This window comes from Rhyacophila brunnea, unplaced genomic scaffold (assembly GCF_057557595.1).
Source record: "Rhyacophila brunnea isolate RB1 unplaced genomic scaffold, BYU_Rbru_1.0 scaffold_7, whole genome shotgun sequence".
NCBI lineage: Eukaryota > Metazoa > Arthropoda > Insecta > Trichoptera > Rhyacophilidae > Rhyacophila > Rhyacophila brunnea.
This window is the reverse complement of record NW_028233339.1, coordinates 26,346,969-26,359,567: the sequence shown is the minus strand read 5'-3', so window position 1 is coordinate 26,359,567 and position 12,599 is coordinate 26,346,969. Positions and strand designations below refer to the sequence as shown.

Below are 12,599 nucleotides of genomic sequence, written 5' to 3'. Positions count from 1 at the left end.
CACTGTTTTATTATATTCTGTGGCTATATAGCACAGTGATCACTGTTCAACTATGCATTGTTATGCATTTTGGTTGTTATTTTCATTTACTTCCGACCAACAGGCAGTTGTCGCCACTGACCTATGCGTTCGTATTATGTATGTAGACATAGAATGCGGAAAATACACTCTCGCATATTGTAGGATTATAGGTAGGTACACATACATACACACAAAAATATTAAAACTCGGGGCTACACGAAAATGTTAGACCACCGCTGTCGCAGTCGGCTACGCAGGTATCTACGTTACCGACCTAACCTAGGGCGGGCCTACGCGCCGCCCAAAACAATTCTACGCCAGACAGCTGTCAATCGCCTTATCGTAAATACCTTTCAACGGAAAACACCACCAAAATAAAAAGTGTAACAATCAACCTCATTAAAATATATCGTTTGCGTGTTTATTATATCGCGGTTTTGGTGATGCAATTAGTGCTGTGAAATTAACCTCAAAATATATTCATATAACCATCTGTTTTTACTATGTACATACCTACGTATTCGACGTGAAAATCGTACAATCAATCGTTGCTATGAACACTGTTTACATCTGATTTTTAAAACAATGTCACTTTTTACATTTACATAGTAGAAGCGCTAAGATGAATGTGGGGTGGATTTTAAGCGAAAGAGGGAAAGGGATGCAATACATCCCGTAGGAAAGCCAGGATGTCGCATCCTGTTTCATTCAAATATTTTCCTTCAAGGAAATTGTTGCGCCCCATATAAAAAATATAAACCATTTTTGCTGTTCTAATTTCGATGTGTATTGAACGTGTATAATGAATATTATATATGAATAAGCGACTAATGATCATTTATGTACGACTAACATTTGTGATAAGCTATATTCGCACTCGATCAATATATTATTTTAATCTCAAAGTTTTACTACGACATTCTTACCAATATGTTTTGAGGTTATCTTTTGTAATAAATTATTCTAAAATAAGTATTTGTGTAAACTTGGAAAAAAATATCTGTTTAAGTAGTTTGAAAGCTATTTCAGAAACGTTATTTACTTACTGTAAAAATATATTACCTATATGCATATTTTTATAATATAATAGATAGGTTCCTACATAATTGTATTTAAAATGATTACCTAGTAGAAAAGTTATATATAAAAACCTTATGCCTAATATTTATGTTTTTTCCAGATTAAAGCTTTAAAACCACAATAATTTTGCATTTAAAAAAGTAAATTCAAATTTAAATATTTTTTTAAAATAATAAAATTTAATTAAGTATACAAATTCAATAAAAAAAACAAATACCCACCTAACTGACTATTTAAATATTTGTATTTAAAAAAGGAATATCAGAATTCTGTTTATAAATTAATTTTAAAAGAAAAACTGTTGAAAGAAACTTCGTCAGTGAATGAACTTAAAAAAAGTGAATGAAAACTTTTTTATTGACAGTGTTTGACAAAGATTTTACAATGGTACTTAAAATTACGTGCTGATAGAAAAAAATTAAAATAGGCGATAAAGGATTGTACAGGTGAGAATGTGCATAATATGTATTTTTGGTGTCATATACTTATAGATATTGTAAACTGTTGAATTAGGTAGGTAGGCACATGTCGTTTTTCAATGTCTTAACCAACATGGGTTGTGAATACCAGTGTCAAAACCTCAATAAAGAAAAACATATTGTTTTTAGTCATTGTAGCATTTGTTAATTTTTCTTTCAAAATCGGTTTTAAGACCAATTTTATTTAACTTAGAGATTTTTTCTGTCCGTGTCATTTAATCAATGAGCAGTATTTTACGTTTCTTTTAAATATGCACAAACATTAAGTAGGTACTTAGTATGGTTTTCGAAAGAAAAATAAATCTGAAGCTCCACTAAAATAAATAGCGAATAGTCATCGACGCAATAAATTAACTCATTTGGTGCTAACACCGCGACTGGCGTGTTTGGAGTAATTGGCCATTAGATTTAATTAGCATGTTATTTAAATGTGGTAATTAAAAGGTAATTAAAAGGTTAGCAGTTGTTATCTCATTAAATAAAAAGCCATCAATCATTGTGATCATGTATTGGATTGTGATTATAGTCCGACTGTCTGGAAGTGACGAATGGGCCTGTTATAGGAAGGTAAGCTCCAGTTGGTAACAGAAAAACGTCCTTTTTTACCATGCTCGATCTTAAGAAGATCATATGGGTCGGCACAGAGTAGAGGTTGTTTTATTCTTTCCCCGAGAAATTAACGTAAGCCACTTGCTTAGTCTACTAGATTTATACACAGGGTCCAAAACATATTGAAAAACAATATGTGAATTTTCCAGACGCGGGATTTGAGCCCAGGACCTATCGACGCGGTAACTGCTCGGCCATCGTGAGTATGGACATCCATATTTATTATTTACGGGACTTAAATTTGGATTCTGTTTTATCTTCATTATTTTACTAATACAATTTACTGAACATACATAGATAGGTATGTTACTTTTTTGTTAAATATATTTCACTAAAAAATACAACATGTACTAAAATAGATATTTTACAAAAACGAACGAATTTCACGAACCGGGAATTGAACTTGTGCTAAAAAAAATTGCGGCTACGATAGCTATTATAATATACCTACCTCCACCGTAAATGATACAATATATAAAGTGTAAACATAGGTTGGCTTTATCGTATAAATATCATCTGTTTCATAAAATGAAGCAGACAGTTGCTAGGTCTCAAGGACAAACACCATCAAATTAATTACATAAGAAAAAACGTTGGATTATAGCAAACTTTTGTTTGCATGTGTTAGTAACCTATTAGAGACGGATGGATCTGCTACTTAGATAATGATTAAATGGCTTTGCTGCTTCGATAATGAAATATATTAATTCTCTGTCCACTGTTCCTATTTTTTACTTATAAAATGTCCTTAGGTTTTTTATTATATTTCTTAAGAAGGTAGGTTTTAAATAATCGCCTAGTATGGAGTCTTCGTCACCGTTGTCTCGATTTACGGCGCCCTAGAGCACCGAGGCGCACACTACGAATAACACTGTATATCTAAATATATTTTTTTCACTGGAAAACCGATATACGAGGGTGGGTCAATAATTCCTTAGAAAAAAGCATTAAAACAGTTTTTATTTTTGTATTTTTTTTTTATTTCTCAACATAATCTCCTTGGAGCTCAATACACTTGGTTAGACGTTTCTCAATTTTTTTTAAACCGTCAGAAAAATAAGTTTTCGGAAGGTCCTCAAAATAAGCATTTGTCCGATCGATGACTTCTTCATTTGAAAAAAAACGTTGTCCACTTAGCCATTTTTTTAAGTTTGGGAAAAGGAAAAAGTCACTGGGGGCTAAATCTGGCGAATACGGTGGGTGGTCGACCAATTCGAACTTCAATTCTTCAATTTTAGCCATTGATCGTAAACATGTGTGAACACGGGCATTGTCCTGATGAAAGAGGATTTTTTTCCTGTTTAAATGAGGCCGTTTTTCTTCAATTTTGTTTTTTAGCTGGTCCAATAAAGATGCATAATAATCCCCTGTTATTGTTTTTCCTTTTTCCAAATAGTCAACGAAAATAATTCCACGTGCATCCCAAAATACAGTAGCCATAACCTTACCAGCTGATTTTACGGTTTTCGCCTTCTTTGGACATGGTTTGCCTTTCGCAATCCACTGCTTTGACTGTTCTTTCGTCTCGGGAGTATAGTGGTGTATCCATGTTTCATCTACAGTCACAAAGCGACGAAAAAATTCATCCGGATTGCGTTGCATGAGCGACAACAGGGCTTTAGAGGCCACCACCCTATTGCGTTTATTGTCGACTGTGAGCAAACGCGGCACCCATCTTGCAGAAATTTTTTTCATGCTCAATTTGTCATGTAAAATAGAAATGACGCTACCTTTTGAGATCCCTGTAACCTCAATTATCTCACTCAACTTTAATCTTCGGTCACTTAACACCATATCGTGGATTTTATTGATCATTTCTGGTGTAGTCACCTCTACAGGACGTCCTGAGCGTGGTTCATCCTTTGTTGATGTACGACCACGTTTAAATTCATTTAACCAGTTATAAATAGTTGCAAGTGAAGGAGCAGATATGCCGTGAACTAAATCCAACTCATTTTTTATCTCCTTTGCTGTTAACCCTTTTATATTAAAATGTTTAATAACAGCTCTAAACTCAATTTTCTCCATTTTCCATTTTTCCATTTTCCACAAGCAAATTTTTTTTTTAAATGTACGAGAAACACAACAACCCGACCAATCTGATTGAAACTTCGCAGCATACTGAATCGGTAGTGCCGCTGCATGAAAACAAACCGCTTACAGTACTAGTCGCGCCACCTCTCGGCTTTTCTAAGGACTTATTGACCCACCCTCGTATATATACCGAAATATTAATAATTCATTATAGGTACATATCTACATTTGGTTCAAACCGGCGTATTATGTTCTGGCGCGGTTGATAATTACCTCCCATTGCATATTCCCATATTGTGAGTCGGTTGGCCTAAGGTTGGAGTCTTCTCTGTGTAGGTACTATACTCATTATTATGTCATGTTACCTATCCGAAACAGCTTTTTTAAAGCCGTTAAGTTATTAAGCGAGTTTCCCACAGAGGATAAAAAGCAAATTACTCTCCTACAAACCACTATAAATTGACCAAAAGCCATATACTGATAAATAAACAATCTATGAAAAAGATAGAATACCCTTATAGTAGAATTTACAAGAGTTTGCCGATAGCCAATATTAAAAATAATAATAGATATATCTAGGTATCAATAGTGTCTAATGTGGGCAGGTATAGATATAGGCAGGGGCGGAACTAGGTGTTTTAGCGCTCCTCTAGTAAATTTAGATTGCTACGTATGTAATATAAGACTTGTATCCTAATATGTGCAACGTATTTTTTCATTGTTCGTGTATTTAACTAAGTATCTACATAGGTAAGAAAAATCATAGCTATAATTCGTATAAAAATATTAAAATCAACATTGCTCTAGTTGCTTATTATTAATGAACTGAGACAATGCACACAGATTAAAAAATGTAATCAAAAATATAAAAAAAATATAAATCTACGTAAGTACCTACCTATATATCAATAACCGGTAAATATATAAATGTCATTACCTTTGGAGAAATTTATTGGTATTTACGACCTAATTCGTAGCACGACACCTTTTCTATTAATGTAGCAATGTACCTACCTATTAGAGTTTCTTGAAATTTAAAAGTGTAGGTAGGTAGGTACAGGATGCTAAACTTTCACTGGTTCATCAATATGAGAAAATTGTAGGTTTACATTCGTACGTTCAAAACATTGTAGGTAGGTACGTATAATTCTGCGTTCAACCCGATTTATGCTGTCAGCTGTGACTCAGCTGGGGCTCTCGCCCACCCTTCATTTTGCCACTGGACATAGGTTTAGCGAAATTGTAGAGCAGGCGTTTTCATAATATAGAGTGGAGATAAGTAGTAGGTATTACATGTTTTTATTTCCTAAAAAAGTACAATGGATACAATAAACAATGAAGGTTTTGGTACGTAACCATCTATATCCCTGAAAACTGGTTTAAAACGTTGGTTTAATAATTTTAATCAAATTATTTGCTGATGTCGAAAGAATGTGATCTTGGTTCTACTGCTCGTCGTATTTTTTTGACAGTGTAAATGATATAAGTGAGGACTATCTAATTATTTAATATGTATACACATATTTTTTGCAATATGATGTAATTATCTACGGTAAGTATGCTTGCAAAGAATGTCATGTTTGAGCAGACTGTGTTGCGCGGTAGCTTCAGACACAGTGGGAGTAACGAAGGCGACGAGTCATGCATAAAAAAGAAACTGACAGGTCGGAAGTCAAACGAAGAGCTGATCGACCTCGTACAAGATGGAGGGATAATGTCGTGTTGGAACAAAAGACATAGAGCATTTTAATATTTATGAACTAAATGAACGCAGATGCCGGACGAATCAATGCGCCGGCTAGACGGCAGCGACTAGAATGCGCGGTATAGAGACTTGCGCGATACAGACTTATACAGCGCTTTTCGTTTTCCGTTTTCCCGTCCATACGCACGAACCACGGTCTTCTTGATACAAACCGGTTTGCGCAGGTAATATTGTCGTAAAGCACGAGCGTCTAGCCGGCACTTTTTAGACCCACATAGGAAGAAGAGGAATAACTAATTACCTATCGAACGGCAAAACATTCTGGATTTTCCGAGATAATAATACTAACTTTGAACAATTGTTATTATAAACTGATACAAAATAAACAACCGACTAAATTATATTGTTTGTTAATATGACAGTAGGTAAACACGTAAAATCATCAATACTATCAATAATATGTTTGTTATTGTAAGATATAAACAGTTAGTAGTCGTCAGTAAATCCGTAATTATGCCAAATGTTTGTATTTATTTTGTAGGTGGATAGAATATAGGTATCTATATAGTATATATACTTAGGTACGTAGGTGGAAATCAAGGTAATGAAGAAATAACGTTTACTGCGTAGGCTGATTGTAAATATAACAGTCGAATAAATTCATCCCTCCGAGCGCGCGGATTGTTATTTGTTGGCGCACAATTTCCACAAAAGTCGGAAAACTCATTCGAGGTTGGGATAGGAAAGCGTGGGATTTCCGCACGTGCAGTGGCGGCGACGCTGCGGGGATGGGGAAGTGTCACAACGTCCTTTGTCCGGATTTATTAATCCTGACAGTTTTTTTTCACGCACAGACGTGGGTATAAATGTGTTCACGAAAGCGTAAAATACAATGTCATTTATTATTCTTGTTTATTTCAATTTATTTAATTTATATACTGGTGATTCGGTTTGGAGGTATTCTATTATATATTATCTACCCAAGAGTGTCGAAAAAGGTTCCACTTCACTTCCGCCTTGATACATTTGTATATTTAAGAAAAAGGTTTATTTACTTACTTATACAAGATGTAAACAATTATTTGCTGTTTTATTCCCAACAGTAACTAGGATCTAATCATTGCAATATAGGTATAGTAAGCTAATATATAGATAAGTGCCTATTAAGTATTTTCTTAAGTTATACAGGTTCAATAATATATATCATTTCTAATATATAGCATTTGTATATAAGTTAAACACAGCATTGTTTACCAGTGGCGAAGGGTGGAGGTAGGCTGTTAAGATCCGTTATACATAATGCACATTAAGCTTTGTCAGTCATAGGTATGCACCTATTTGTTTCTATTAAACTAAGACTACAATGTGTAGATCAGTGGCGCACCCAGGATTTAATATTGGGGGGGGGCAAGGAGGAGAATGTAAATTAGTTCCATAGAATCTTTTCTTCTTCACAGCCTAATTTCTCGTTTATCGGTCTTTTGTCTGTTGCACTCGGTGTACCTACACCATGGTCCCCACATCCTGAAACGGGCCCTCAGGCTACGATATTGTACGGGCCCCCTACCTACCGCTAAGATTAAAGGCAGTGTGAAACACTACATTAACGTTCTTCAAATTGTGTTTCAGTTCAAATTAAGGGTACTTATAGGTACAGTGAATTATTCACGATTTTTAATACATCTACTTTAATAATGGAGCTGTCGAGTATCGACACATAATAATCAAAAAATATATTGCACAATTATATAAGTAATTGAAAATGTTCATGACCATGAAGTATAATAGCGCCTCAGGCGACTTTTTAAAATATTAAAGCTAATTTTGATGTGTGTTTATCTCACTTATCTGGTCAGCCCGACACGCCGGGCCCCCCACAGCCCGGGCCCCTAGGCTAGAGCTCTGCCAGCCCTCCCCAACCATGACCTACACCACTCTGGAATTCGGGTGGACACCGAGAATTTTTTGACAGTTCCATTAAGGATTGTGTTTCTATTAAAACTTTTTTCGAAATTTTTGTGTTAGAAATTAAAATCTAAGAAATTTTTCTAAAAAGGGTGCTGGAGAATTATTACAAATCATTTTTTTGCCGTGACTTTATTTGTCTTATCCCAAAGGTTTAGTTTATTGGCTTTCAATTTTAATGTTTAAAATCATTCTGATAATTTTCATTTTTGGGGGGTGCCAGGGCCCCTTGGCCCCCCCTGGGTGCGCCACTGGTGTAGATATTGTTTGTTAGTTTTTAAAATTCAATTAAGCCCGGTTTAATACAAGTCACAGAAGGTAATAGTCAAAAATATTTGCTTATCTATAAAATTATGCCATTAAACCATACATTATTTTAGAACTTTTATAGATAGAAGAATACTTTTTATCGTTTATATTTTGGTATAGACAGAACTAAATGAATTTGAAAACTAACTAACACCATCTGTACCTAATATGTATTCTTAATTCATCGAAAACAATAATAAGTATAACTGAAAATGTGTCCATTATTTTTGTTGAATCGACCATAGCATACCTAAATTGTTATGGTTTGGTTTAGGCAGGGTTTAATTGAATTTTAAAAACTAACCAGCACCATCTGAAAATTGAATTCTTAGTTCAATAAAAACTTAAGTACCTATGACTGAGAAAGCTTAGCGTGCACTATTTATATCGAATCTTCGCAACCTGTCACCACTCCTCACCACTGTTATTTACTTAGAATGTTCATTTGTCATCCGACGTTGACGCTATGCTTAACGAGGCTCTTCCCGAGACCTTCACAATAGATGGGTATATACTAGATACTTTGGACAGCGTTTTCCGATCGATGATAATATTATTAAGAGGGTACTTCAGTGAAACGGCAAATAATGTTCAACTATAGGTGCGACGAAATTTCGGACTGACTGGCAATCGAAGAGCGAAAGTCGAACTGTGAACACGTCAATTTGTTTTGTGATGGCGACGGGGGAATTAATTCTTAACTCGTGTAAATATGACTAAAAAACTTTACGTATGTACTTAAAAAAGAAAACATGTCAATGAATATATTATTATTATTAGTAATATAACAATAAACATAACATTAAGAATACGTGTATTAATTAAGGCGCTAAGTACCAAAAACAAAAAAAACTGACATTTTTATAGAAAAGTGTTCTACATACTAACGCTAATAACTTCAACTATGGTCTAAGTGCCTCAAGCAAGTCAACAAAATACAGCAAAATATTTAAACCTGTCGACGTTGTAAGTCCGTTGGCCTGTTTTATTTATAATGGTGTAAATAGCACTACAGTGTTCGACCTCATTCAATATAAAATGGCTGACGATGGTGTGTTGACACTTGCGAGTTCTTAATACCTAAAATTATAGAAGCTGCCGTGATTGCTTCACACTGTAAAACCACATTTTTCAAAAGGTCTGCTTCATGAAATTTTACTGCATTGACTAGGTATTTTGTAACTACAGGCAATACTACTTTTTGGTACTTAGAGCCTTAATTAATACACGTATTCATAATCTATAACAAAACATTTTGACTTTTTATGACAAATTATGTTTTGTTCTGCACGCGTCATTTGCACAATCTTCGCGTCGCGCAGTCACGATCGTTTTAGACCGTGCCGCAGCTGAAGTATGGCCTTAAGGCTATACCTCAGTTGAGGCATGGTCTAAAAAGATCGTGGCTAGGCGATGAGCGGATTGCGGGTCGCGGGTGAAAATGACGCATGCCGAACGAAATATAATTTGTCATATAAATCCAACAAGCGTCCATTTAATGTTCTGTTTATTGTTCTATTAGTAACAATTATAATATATTCATTGACATGTTTTCTTTTTAAAGTAAATGAGTAACGTTTTTCGTCATCTTTACATGATTTAAAAAATAATGCCATCACGAAACAAATTGACGTATTCACACCTCGACTTTCGGTCTCCGATTGACAGCGAGTCCAAAATTTCGTCGCGCCTATAGTTGAAAATTATTTTCCGTTTCACTGAAGTATTGCCTTAACCAATTATTTGTATTGTAGGGACGATGTGGTTCCAAAATATCGGTTTCCGGGGCCGGCACTATTGATACTACCGATACCGATATCAGTATCGACTCTTTTGCATTCTGTATGTATATAGCAGTATATAGGTACTTGGTGACCGTTATTAATTTCTATAATCATGTTATCGCATTTTACGCGAGGCGAAGTCGTGTCGTACGCGCGCCATTGGCGAGACGACATGAGCGGTGCGACATGTCGGCCTCGCGATTTGTTTTCATCGCTCGGATGTCGATAGAATTTATGTTAGGCTCCCGTACTACGACCGATGAAGTTACGTGTGACAAGAATTGTTAATTAAGTCGGCCACCGTTTTACCTTTATACACACAATGATAATAAAGTTTCGATTTCACTAATCAATACAGCAGAGATAAATATTTCAGCATGAAAAGAATATCACCTACGTGCCTGCCCAGCCATAAAACAATAAACAGAAATTGGTGCTCGTGACAAGTCTTTGTTTGCGAACGATTTATTCGGGAAATAATATAATAACTCAATTACTTATACACTTATAGTTAGGTTGTATAAACTGTAGGTATACGATTTTGGTGTCTTGTGTTGCAGCCTTGATGGTTCTGATATATTCTAAAAATATTTACGTAATATGTATAAATAATATAGAACCTTAACAAAAGCATAATTAATAGTTTCATGATATTATTATTATAGCAGTGGTGAGGGGTGGAGGTGGGCTGTTAAGATTCGACAAAAATAGTGCATACTTTTACAGTCATATATCCATATCTACCTATATTTTTTTTCGTTGAATTAAGAATAAGTACATAATATTATTACAGATGGTGTTGGTTAGTTTTCTTAATTCATTAGGCCTGCCTAAACCCAACCATAATCGATAAAAAATATTATTCTATCTCTAAAATATGTAAAATTATGTTTGATTTAATGGCATAATTTTAGATATTTTTTGACTATTATCTAGTTCTAGTAGGTATGTATGGCTTAGATTGGGCAGGGTTTAATTGAATTTTAAAACCTAACAAACACTATCTAAACATTATACCTAGTCTTAGTTCAATAAAAACAAATATGTTTGACTGACAAAGTTTAGTTTTGCACTGTTTATGCAGGACTTAATAACCTACCTTTACCCCTTGTCGCTGTTATATAGATCAGTGGTTTCCAAACTTTATGTTACTACGCCTCCTTTAAAAAAAATCTAATCTTGGCGGCTCCCACCTTTATTTCATTAAATAATACAGACACCTTTTTAAATAGCCAAAAATGTATTACTTAATACAATAATGAAAAAAAAAATATTATAAAAATAAACAAGATTTTACTACATTTATTATATTCATTTTTAAATTAATTTGTTTTTCATGCGATGGATGTGCTTGTTTATTAGCAAAAAGTGCTCTTTTTCTAATAAACGGGGTCGATATTTGAATTTCATTGCAGCTAATGCTGAAAATCCCGTTTCGCATAAATATGATGCTACGAATGGTAGCAGTACTTTACTTACAACTTGCATTGCTTTTCTTGACAAATTATTATCGACTTCGATTCAATTAAAATTGAACTAGGGTTTTTGTTTCAATGAATTATCGCATGATATTTCTATATTTTTTTTCCTTTTCAATAGTAGTCAATCCAAATTCATCATCGTTCATTGACAAATGGATTCTATCATGGGCCCCACATCCTGAAGCGTGCCCACCTACCTATTGCTGAGGTTAAGGACAGTGTTGTGCTCTAAAGTAGTGTTTCCTAAATTATACACGGGAGTTATCATTTAAGTACCTATTGCAATCATCATATAGGTATCACATCAAATTACAACGCACAACCACGTATTTAAAATAGTTAATAGTCATGAAACAAAGTAGCACCTTTTTTTTTTTTTTTTAAACTATTAGAGTAAAATTGTAAATTGTAAATAAAAAGCACAGGCTCATTTCTTTATAAAATATGCATTTGCAAACTGCAAACCTGTGGCTACATTTGTGTTAAACTTTTCGCGTCTCCCAGTTTGGAAACCACTGATATAGATAGAGCATTGATGATTGTTTCTAGGCATGCTTTGCATCTACAGCATTTATCTATAGACCACACGCCACTGTTAAACATCCTTAATAATATATAGACCTACCTGAAAACCAGTGTATTTTAAGTAAATAGGATAATATAATCTCATCAAACTATTCATTACAATCCTCGAATATCTAAATAAGGTACGAGTCGATGATGTTAGGTAATTAAATAATTTGCTGATGTAGTAATATTATCTGAGATTAGGAGGTAGGTACAGTTTAGCCATTTTTATTTATTTTGAATTTTTGTTACTAGGGATTGCAATACCGAATGAAAGTAGCAATACCGGTATTTCGGTATTTCCTATTGAATACCGGTATTTGCGAAATCTATGAAAAAATAAAAGTATAAAAATTTCTTTAAAATATTAATATTGTATAGCAAAATTATCTAAATAGGTACCTATAATTATTTAAACCTTTAAAATCATGTATAGGAAAGATACGGTAGATATACCTACTGAAGTTTATAAATACCAAGTAGTTGAACTATTGGTACTTTCTTCTTCGAATGATCTTTCAATAACTTTATATAAAGTTGTTCTACGACGTGTAGGTATATTGTG

General features: G+C 34.1%; 1 protein-coding gene across 1 annotated transcript in view; it reads left to right on the top strand.

Moving 5' to 3' along the window:
* Positions 1-272: 272 nt before the first annotated feature.
* Rab26 (RAS oncogene family member Rab26) overlaps positions 273-12,599 on the top strand; it is a 149,098-nt gene continuing 136,771 nt past the window's right edge. Inside the window, exons 1-2 of the mRNA XM_085958131.1 lie at positions 273-402; positions 1,202-1,547. The gene's annotated coding sequence lies outside the window, so the exon portion shown is untranslated. The remainder of the gene's footprint in view (positions 403-1,201; positions 1,548-12,599) is intronic.